This window comes from Silurus meridionalis, chromosome 3 (assembly GCF_014805685.1).
Source record: "Silurus meridionalis isolate SWU-2019-XX chromosome 3, ASM1480568v1, whole genome shotgun sequence".
Lineage (NCBI taxonomy): Eukaryota > Metazoa > Chordata > Actinopteri > Siluriformes > Siluridae > Silurus > Silurus meridionalis.
Window position 1 is genome coordinate 6502826 of NC_060886.1, and position 10314 is coordinate 6513139.

General features: G+C 36.9%; 1 long non-coding RNA gene across 1 annotated transcript; it reads left to right on the plus strand.

The window, feature by feature from the left end:
• Positions 1-730: 730 nt before the first annotated feature.
• On the plus strand, positions 731-3411 carry LOC124380848. The gene is made up of 2 exons (XR_006924740.1): positions 731-765; positions 3238-3411. It is a non-coding gene; the product is annotated as an uncharacterized LOC124380848 (long non-coding RNA).
• The last annotated feature ends 6903 nt before the right edge of the window (positions 3412-10314 follow it).

A 10314-nucleotide genomic window follows, 5' to 3' on the forward strand; every position in this document is an offset into this window, starting at 1 on the left:
GGCTAGCCTATGAAGCTAACAACGAGCAAGACAGAAGGCAACAGGAAGTCTGGGGTTAACGTGGATGAGATAGAGGGAGTAAGTAATGCAAACATCTCTGAGAACAGAGACAGTCCTGATCACATGATCATCATCATATTTTCTCTGCTTGTGTCTGCATCTGTTTGATGTTCAGCCTGGATACATTCATTAGGTTCAAAAAGTACAATTCTTTTGTATTAACATATTAATATGATGTGAGGTCCAGTTACCAGCGTAACACTAAAACAGGTAGTAGTAATGTCTACTTTTTACTTAAGTACATGTCAGAGCCCGAACTTCTTTACTTTAATGTGAAATATGTAGTCAGTACTTTTACCACTCTTTTAAATCATGGGTATCTGTACTTCTTCCTGAGTTGAGGATGTGTGTACTTTTGCCATCTCTGCAAAAGTACTTTAAATTACAAAAGCATTAAGCATTTTTTTTTTACGTCAAAACCACTTGTAACTAACTCTTAGAAAAGAGTTAGTAAGGTAATCCTTTTGAGCTCCATTTTGTTTGGTCTCTTCCGCCCCATACGGTATAGTCCTTTAACTCCGCCCCCATACGGTATAGTCTTTTAACCCCGCCCCCATACGGTATAATCCTTTCACTCTGCCCCCACTAGTTAGTGTGACGTACACCATGGTAAAGGAAAGTCATGTCGCTTAAATGCTCTGAAATCGTACAAGGTTCTTAAGGAAAGTAAGGGATAATTAAGCACCTAGCTGGAACGGGAACAAGGTACTATGATTGATTTGTTTAATGTGCATATGTATTAATATTTGGGTTAATCTATTTAACTGTAAAGAAGTGTTTTAATGTGTTATTATTACTTATGTCATGTGATGCGTTAGAATCACATGACACTCACATCTGTGACATCATCGTGTGACATCACAAAAGGGTTTCTTTTAAATGGCTATTCATGTTTATGTTTGTAAGAGCTGATTGTATTATTTGTTATCTATCTGTTCTGTAGCTCTTACGGTGTTTCACTAAGAAAAGGTTTCTCATCAAGGAAAGGTAGATTTTGTGTTTCCCAAGGAAAGGCTGACGGCTGAACACAAAATAAAGGCTTTTTGAAACATCAGTACGCTTCACCATTGTCTGGCTAGGGGTTAGCTACACCACTTCCTGTTAGACAATTAATGCAATACATAGAGTGGAGTCAGTCAGTGGTTAAATCCTAAATGAATCCTTAAACCCTATAAGTAGCAATTGGACAAATCCCAAACGACTTTTTTTTTGACACAGAGTGCTCTACAGGCTGTGTATAGTAAAGGAAACATTCCAAAATTGCACCTTTTTAAAATCGTAGTGCATTACATTAATCATAGAGCCTAGAAAAAACTGAATTGTCAACAGCTTCCCATTAACTAAATTGTGCACATTGTACAATGTAGAAGTCACTACTTCTTTAAGTCCTAGATGTCTCTTTATTTCCTAGTGCACTCGATGGAGAATGAAGTCATTTATTAGTTCAATATTGCACACTTTAGACAGCAGCTGAATTCCTCATGCTCTTTATTTATATATTTAAGGACACCGGCTAAATCCCAAATGGCTTCCTATTACAGAGTGTGTGTTAAAAACACAGGCTGAATCTCAAACGCTTTCACACTCCTTACATAAGTGTACTGCTAATGGACTAATCCCAAACGTCTCAGGCTTCCTCTCTCTCTCTCTCTCTCTCTCTCACACACACACACACACAAACACAGCTTCATTGGTGTCTGGTCATATTCAATGTTAGCATTGTTTGTAAATGACTACAATTGATGATACCTGAGAACTTCTAAAGAAACTCGGTTCATGATTCGACTCACCACCACATAAACACTCCCAGGCACCTTCTCGTAAATATCAAACACATCCCGATAACTTTCAGTAAAGAATAATGGTTACCTCTGGGAAACCAAAAAAACCCAATTCTTTTGAATACATAGCTGTCCAAAGCAACACTATTGAGAAATAACACACATGCTGGGAGTGTGTGTCTGACTGGAACTTTAAAGGTCTCCCAGCCAACAAAACGTTCAGAAAGGTCTCGAACCCTAGCAAGTCGGTCCACATGTGAAGTGCTGGGGGTCACAGTGTCATGCTGGAACTCTGACCCATTTTGGCCAAGCCTACAGGTTTCAGACATCATGGATAAACAATGCACTCTGGTGAAGCTCTTCTGGGGCTTTGGATAAACATGCAAACTCATATTTGAAATATTTTACTGGAATGTTTTATTTCTGGTATTGAATCCAAAACAGTAGTGTTCCTATAAATACACCATATTTTATTACAAATACAAGAATTTTTTTCATTACAGCAAATAAAAATGAAAATGTAGCTACTTTAGTTTTCCTGCTGGTGGAGGAAAATAATCACTGATGACATCTGTAATTCCCATGAAGCAGATTTACTTCCCATACTCTCAGACTGAGTGTATTATTATGGGTTATACTACAATAATCAATCAACAGTTAAAATGTTCTAGTTATTTAGCTATTTTATTAAAACAATGATATACATTTTATCCATTAAGAATTTTTTTTAATTATTATTAAGATACAGTATGTTTATTGTAAATGTACAGTTATGAAATGAACAAAAACATTAAATGTATTAAAACATTCCTTTTTTCTATTATAATACTATTTCATTCAAAAGATTAACTATAATCCCCTCACAGTATGTTTGTAATATCAATTAAAAAAAATGGTAACAGAAAATAAAAATACAAAGATCTTTGATAAACGTAGGTAAATGTAACTAAATCCAGAAGTAAAAACAGGAAAAAGGAGATAGAAGCAGAAGAAAAAATGAGAATATATGAATTGTCATTCATTAGGCTATTACAGTTGTATGACATCAAGAAAAGTGGTCCAAATACAATCAAAGTTTGTGGGCTTTTGTTTAACAGAATACAATATTCTTTCAGGCATACTATAGGGCACTAGCTCATTAATTCAGTGTCTTATTTCTTGTGGAGAGGGGGTAAGGGACACATTTTCCAGTTTTTAAGTATACCTTTTTTTTTTTTGCTGCAGTGTGCGCAAGCAAAATAAAACACTTTTAATGAAGAGTCATGACATGAGCTAACATCACTCAGTAAATTTAAAGTTACATTTAATTACTTAAATTTTATTGACAGCAATAAATTTGCAATAATACAAACAATATTCCTTGTTCTTCTCTACGCTGAGGAAATTTCCCTTTCAGGAACTCGAGCTGCGTCATCGACTGTTTGGGAATGCTTCCGCGTTGTCCACGCTCTGAATCACATGTGTATTCCGTCTAATGGAAACCACGACGTCACCGGAAGAGTGACATCACGACCAGGAAGCTATAAAAGTGCATGGATTAAAGCCGCACCAGCTTGTGTTTGTTCATGAAGCACTCTGTGTGTTTTCTATGTCAATTGTATGTCAATTGTTTGTCCAAAAAAAATTATGAAGGTGAGCAAAAAGTCAAAACACACCTGGCTTGCCTGAAAGCTGTGCATGCTAAGTCGGTTCTCAAGGCACATTGTCCATGCGAGCGATCCGACATCAAGAAAACTTGATGAGAGCAACTCTTTAAGTAGGGTGTTGCCAAGCTAGATCTATCTTGGCTGGTCAATGAGCAGAGAGCACCTTCGTCCAGCAAACTTGATCTACACTTCCTGCAGCATGCCAGATCCCCCTGAGCCCACAGGAGGATCTCAACAGCGCATATGCGGCTTCGTTTAGACAGCTAGGGATATACGCTGCATACGCGCTGTTGAGACAGGGGTTGAGACCCGGGGAATGGTGACTCCAGATCTGGGAGAGATTCAACATGGCTCAAGTAGACCTGTTTGCGACTCAAAAGACCTTGCACTGTCCCCTTTGGTACTCCCTTACGACATGGCTAAGGTGTGGCCGAGGCCGCGCCTGTATGTTGTTTCCCTGTCTCCTCCAGGTGGCCCCGCGGTGGCCAGGCAGACCATGATTTGTGGACATGGTAGCCCTTCTCGAGCACCCTCCCTGGGAGATTCCAATATGCTTTGATCTTTGCCTAAGAGAGACCCTGATGATGCAGAAGTACTACCTTGTGTCATGCTCAGTCTTGTCATGTTGTATGACCTGTGAGATGAAACTGTGAGATGAAAAGGTTTGTCTGTTACTCACCCAGTTTAAAGCTCCTGCACAGCTGTTTTTGTTCCAGCTATTAACTGTGTTTCAACCTACATAAGAAATCAACTATCATTAGCACCTACTTGGTATAATTGATTATGACATACACCTGACTCAAATCCTACAAAATCTCTGACTTAGTGCAAGGGTAAGAATTGAAAGCCAAAGGCTCGATAAAAAAAATATTTTTTAAAGCATTCTTTGTTTACAGTTTTTTTATTTTTACACTATTTTATATATATATATATATATATATATATATATATATATATATATATATATATATATATATATATATGTATGTACGTATGTGTGTGCATATATACAGTATATATTCACAACAACTCAAATTACACTAAACTTTTTTTTATAATTTCACTCTTAGATAAGAAGTGCTTCTTATTAAAAAAACAAAACAAAAAAAATCCCTGTATGCTATTGTAGGGACAAAAACAGTGAAAAGCGATGAGAAAGTTTATATAGCGGGGGCGAAGGAAATCTAAACACGACCCGCTTCCCTTTAGAGCCATTACATAAACGTCTGCGAACCCGTCTAACATTCAGGAAACTCATATTTCATCTGTTTTCACCAAATGTTGGCATTTTCATGAGCCATTTTCAGTTTATGGTTTGTCCCAGACTCAAAAAAAGGAAGAAAATCAGCAGTGTTGAAATGTGAAAGATTTATCAATAGACGAAAAAAGGTCAACTTTACAATCGTGTGTGTGTGTATGTGTGTGTGTGTGTGTGTGTGTGTGTGTGTGTAGTGACTCAAATCATCAGAATGTTTACATAAAACATTAAAATGGTCTCTGTCTTTGTCTGTTTACATATGTGTATATAGAAGCAAAGGTTTGTGTATGTGTGTGTGCACTTTATAATTTTACACACATAACACTACTCACATATTTGTGTTAAAAATTTAAATTGTGTTAAATATGATGATGATGATTATAATAATTAATAACAATAATAACAATGATAATAATAACAATGATAATAATCTTTCTCTCCCCATCCCGAGGCATCCTGAGGTTTGGCCAGCTCCAGTCATGTCCCACCTCATGAACATTATGGACCTTTGAAGAAGTAGATGCCAAACTTGCAAACATCCCGAATCATCTAGAGACGTACCAGTGCCAATTGGATCCCACTTCATGTGTGGAGTTTTGACATTCGACCTCCTGGAGTGTTCAAAGGCTCTGGCATGGAGAAGCTGGTGCTGGATCTGTGATGATCACAAATGTTGAGCTATTTTATATCAGTAGCTCCTAGTTTTATAACCATAATGACTGTATAAGACTGTAGAAAGAACATTATTTATAATCTTATACTCCAGTACTCATGTTAGTTCTCACTCTCCAGTGTTCTGTATTGTTGAAAGATTTATGATCAAACTCTTGATGTCACCCAAATGAGGATGGGTTCCCCTTTTGAGTCTGGTTCCTCTCAAGGTTTCTTCCTCATAACATCTAAGGGAGTTTTTCCTTGCCACAGTTACCATGGCTGCTCATCAGGGATAAATGCACACCATTCACCTTGACTGTTGATTTCTGTAAAGCTGCTTTGAGTCTGTTGTGAAAAGCGCTATACAAATAAACTTGACTTGACTTGACTTGACTTGATAACCAAACTTTTCCAAACCTAGCCTTACCCATCCTAACCTAAAATAACCTAACCCAATCTTTTGTCACCTAATCTAATCTAACCTCACCTCAACTATCTTAATCAAACCAAACCTATCCTAAGAGTACTAAATCCTTACTCAACATAACATATCCAAACCTAACCTATACAAATGTAACCTAACCTAACATAAGCAGATGTAACCTAACCTAATTTAAACTAATCTAACTTCATCTTTATCTAACCTAACTTAACCTAATCTAAGATAACTAATTTAAACGTGACCTTTCCTTACCAAACATAAACAAACATAATCTAACCTAAACTAATCTCTCCTAACCTAACCCAATCTAACATAATGTAATCTAATCTAATCAAACCTACTTAACAAAACCAAACCTAACCTGATTTAACCTAACCTAACCTAAGCAAACCTAACCTAAACCAACCTAACCAAACAATCATAATCTAATCTAACCTAAACAAACATAACCTAATCTAACATAACCTAATCTAATCTAATCTAATCAAACATACCCAAACAAATCCGAATCTAATCTAACCTAACCAAACATAACCTTACCTAACCCAATCTAACGTAACCTAATCCAATCAAACCTAACCAAACAAATCATAATCTAATCTTACCTAACCAAACATAACCTAACCTAAGATAACCCAATCTAATGAAAGTTTAACTAACCAAATCTAACCTAATCCAACCTTGCCCACACTAAACTAATCCAGCCTAACCTACCCTAACCTAATCAAAGGGGAGGTTGTAGCTCAGTGGTTAAGGCTCTTAGTTAGTGATCGGAAGGTCAGGGTTCAAGCACCAGTATTGCTGAACTGCCTTACTTGATGCCCCTGAGCAGGACCCTTAACTATCTGTGTTTCAGTGTTGCTGTAACATGACTGATCCTGTGCTCTAACCCCAGCTTCCTAACATCAATGGGATTCACTGTGTCTAGTGCTGTAAAGTGCATGTGACAAATATAAAGCAAAACCATCAAATCAAATCTAACCTTATATGAACTAATGTAACCAAAACCAACTAATGTAAATCTAATCTAACCTAACCTAACTAAACCTTATGAAACCAAACAAAATCTAATCTAACATAACTGAACTAAACCTAAGCTATCCTAACCAAACTTAATCTAACCTGGCCTAACCTAACTTAACCCTACTAAAACTTTAGAAAATAAAAAATATATACATGAACAAACAAACAATAATTTCTGCACACAACACACACACACAGTGTGTACACACACACACACACACACACACACACACACACACACACACACACACACACACACACACAGCTTTATGAGTCAAACGAAAAATCCTGCTGTAGTCCTGCTAAATCCGATCTACTCTTACTGTCCCATATTTATTAGAAAGAAGAAACAAAACAGATGGAAGAGGAGACATCACTGGTTTTACCATTGCAGATAAGAGGATCTAGAGACCCATAATCAGTGTGTGCGCACACACACACACACACACACACACACACACACAGACACACACAGACACACACACACACCTCTGAAGGCTTTCCCTTTTCCAAATTCTTGTGCCAAATTGACTTATCTTATATAACCAGGACTTCATTGGATCGTTTTGAAAACTCCAGAACAAATATAATGAAACTAATGACTTTTCAGAGCACCGAAGAAACTTAGAGGAGACTCATCGGAGACAATGCATGAGGTCTTTAGGACCAAATTGGAAATATTGTGTATTAAATCTAAATAAACTAGTCACGAGAGAACATCAAGTAGCATGCAGAGATCTTAAAAAACACATAAAATACATCAAAAATACATTAAACAAATAACACATTAAATTGACCTAATTGTTAAATTATATCTAGTTATAATTACAATTTGAACATTAGAGAAACCTTTAAAAAGATGGACAAAAGTGACTTTCTTTTAAAATTTAGAATAAAATGTTTTATCATATATTATTGTGATAATCCAGACTAGCATTGTTAAAGAATATGGTAAAATATTATAGTATTAAATAATTAATAATATTTATCATATGTTATTACTAGTATGTGTAGGTTTTATCTCAATTTTTTCTTGCACAAACAAGCAGAAGAATTTCCATCAGGATCCATGAAGTTGACCCATCTTAGTACTGTATATCAGCGGTCCCCAATCTTTTTTGCAACACAGACTGGATTAATGTCAGATAATATTTTTACGGACCGGCCTTTCAGGTGTGGTGGATAAATACAACAAAATAAAATGATACGAGCATAAAAACTGGTATTTTCTAAATATAATAATAAAAAACGTAAATCCACTGTGTTGTTTTTTGTTCATTTTGCTTGCTTGGGGGTTTGAATTTAGTGGTAATGTATTATGTGTTAGCGGCCGGAGCAGCCCCTTTAAGAAGGTAAAGGATGGAGGTAAGACATGTGACCAAGGCATCATGACATGCATCTAGAGTGAGTCATAGACAGATGTGGCGGAGAGAATCCGGTAATTTTAAAAAATAAAACATCGTTCAGAATCAGATAATAAATAAAACGGAAATAATGTAAGTTATGTATTCTTTCTGTGCGGGTCCACAGCAAGGGGATTGGGGACCACTGCTGTAAATGACAATCAGCCTTTACAGTTACATTTACAACATTATTCAGGGCAACTTACAATTATATCATTCATACAGCTAAGGGTTGAGGTTCTTGCTCAAGTGGCATCAAGGGATTGCTGGTATCTGACCTCACAAACGCTCGATCCAGTGTTCCTTATTGTTGGAGCTACAGTACCACTTCCAATATTGATACTGTATACTGCCACTTAACCCTATCTGCTCCAAGGGTGCCGTACCATGACTGACCCTGCGCTCTGACCCCAGCTTCCAGACAAGCTGAGATATGCGAAAACAAGGGGGAGTGGTAGCTCAGTGGTTAAGATGCTGGGTTACTGATCAGAAGGTCGGCGGTTCAAGTCCCAGAATCGCCAAGCTGCCACTCTTGGGCCCTTGAGCAAGGCCCTTAACCCTATATGCTCCAGGGGCGCCGAACCCTGCGCTCTGACCCCAGGTTCTGAGCAAGCTGGGATATACGAAGAACAAATTTCACTGTGCTGTAATGTATATGTGACAAATAAAGTTTATTCTATTCTATTAATGTACATATTCACACACATAATCAGCGAGGAAGTACATGATAGCATGATGTAGCTGCGGTTAAAAAGTGTAGTGTTGGCTGATGGGAATTTGAAACTCACTGGTACCTCAAGACGTTGAATTTCCAATCAGATAGATGTGGGTACAAAAATCCCAGCTTCATCAAGATGCCACTGCTGGCCCTCACATACATGCAAGACAAAGTTACAGAAAAATATTTTTACACATTACCATGCACACGTTCGCACATACACACAAATAAAGACATATACAAAGTTATACAAAACTATTTCTACATATAAATTTATACACACATTAAACACATGCTCATTAACACAAACACACCAAGACACACACACACACACAAAACATACACACAATTAAAGTCACATATTCTGAACAGTTCTACATACAGGTTCATATACATTAAAACAAACACATTAAAACACAAATGTTCGCACAAACACACACTTAAAGACAGTCACACAAGCACTTTGTCAAATTAATGCACACAAACACACAAATGTTTACACAAACAAAAATAAAGACAGTTAAACAAACACTTTGACATACAGATTTATACACACATTAACACAAACATTAACATACACAGACACAAATGGTCACAATTATACACAAATAAAAACACAGTTACACAAATACCTTTACATATACATTTATACAAACATTAACACAAACACACACACCCACACACACAAATGTTCACACATGCACACAATTAAAGACAGTGTTACACAAACACTGACATACAGGTTTATACACACACATTAACAAACACACAGACACTTACATTTTGCACATCCACACAAATAAAGACACAGTTACACAATACCTTTACATACAAACATTAACACAAACACACACACAAATGTTTGCTTAAACACACAATTAAAGACAAAACATGAACACAAACACATTAACACAATTAAAGACATGCTCTACACAAACACTTCTACATACAGATTTATACACACAATAACACACACTCTAATGGTCATATATTTACACATGATTGAGGTGATCACACACACACACACACACACACACACACACACAACCCCCATTCAGCCTCTTTCTTCTTTCCGCCTACTCATGGTTCTGATTCTGATGAATTACACATTGTGGGCACACACACACACACAACACACACACACACGTCTGTTGTGCACTTTACTTTTGAGCGTTAACTCTTTTGCGCTTACTCATCGCTCTCTCACCTGCGCCTCCATTAATAAACCTGCACTCTACACTAAATAAGCGCATTATTGTCGCCGTTAGCTCGCGCCTGCCATGTCACTTTGATCCCGGTGATTAATGGCGAACAAATCTTCAGATTTTG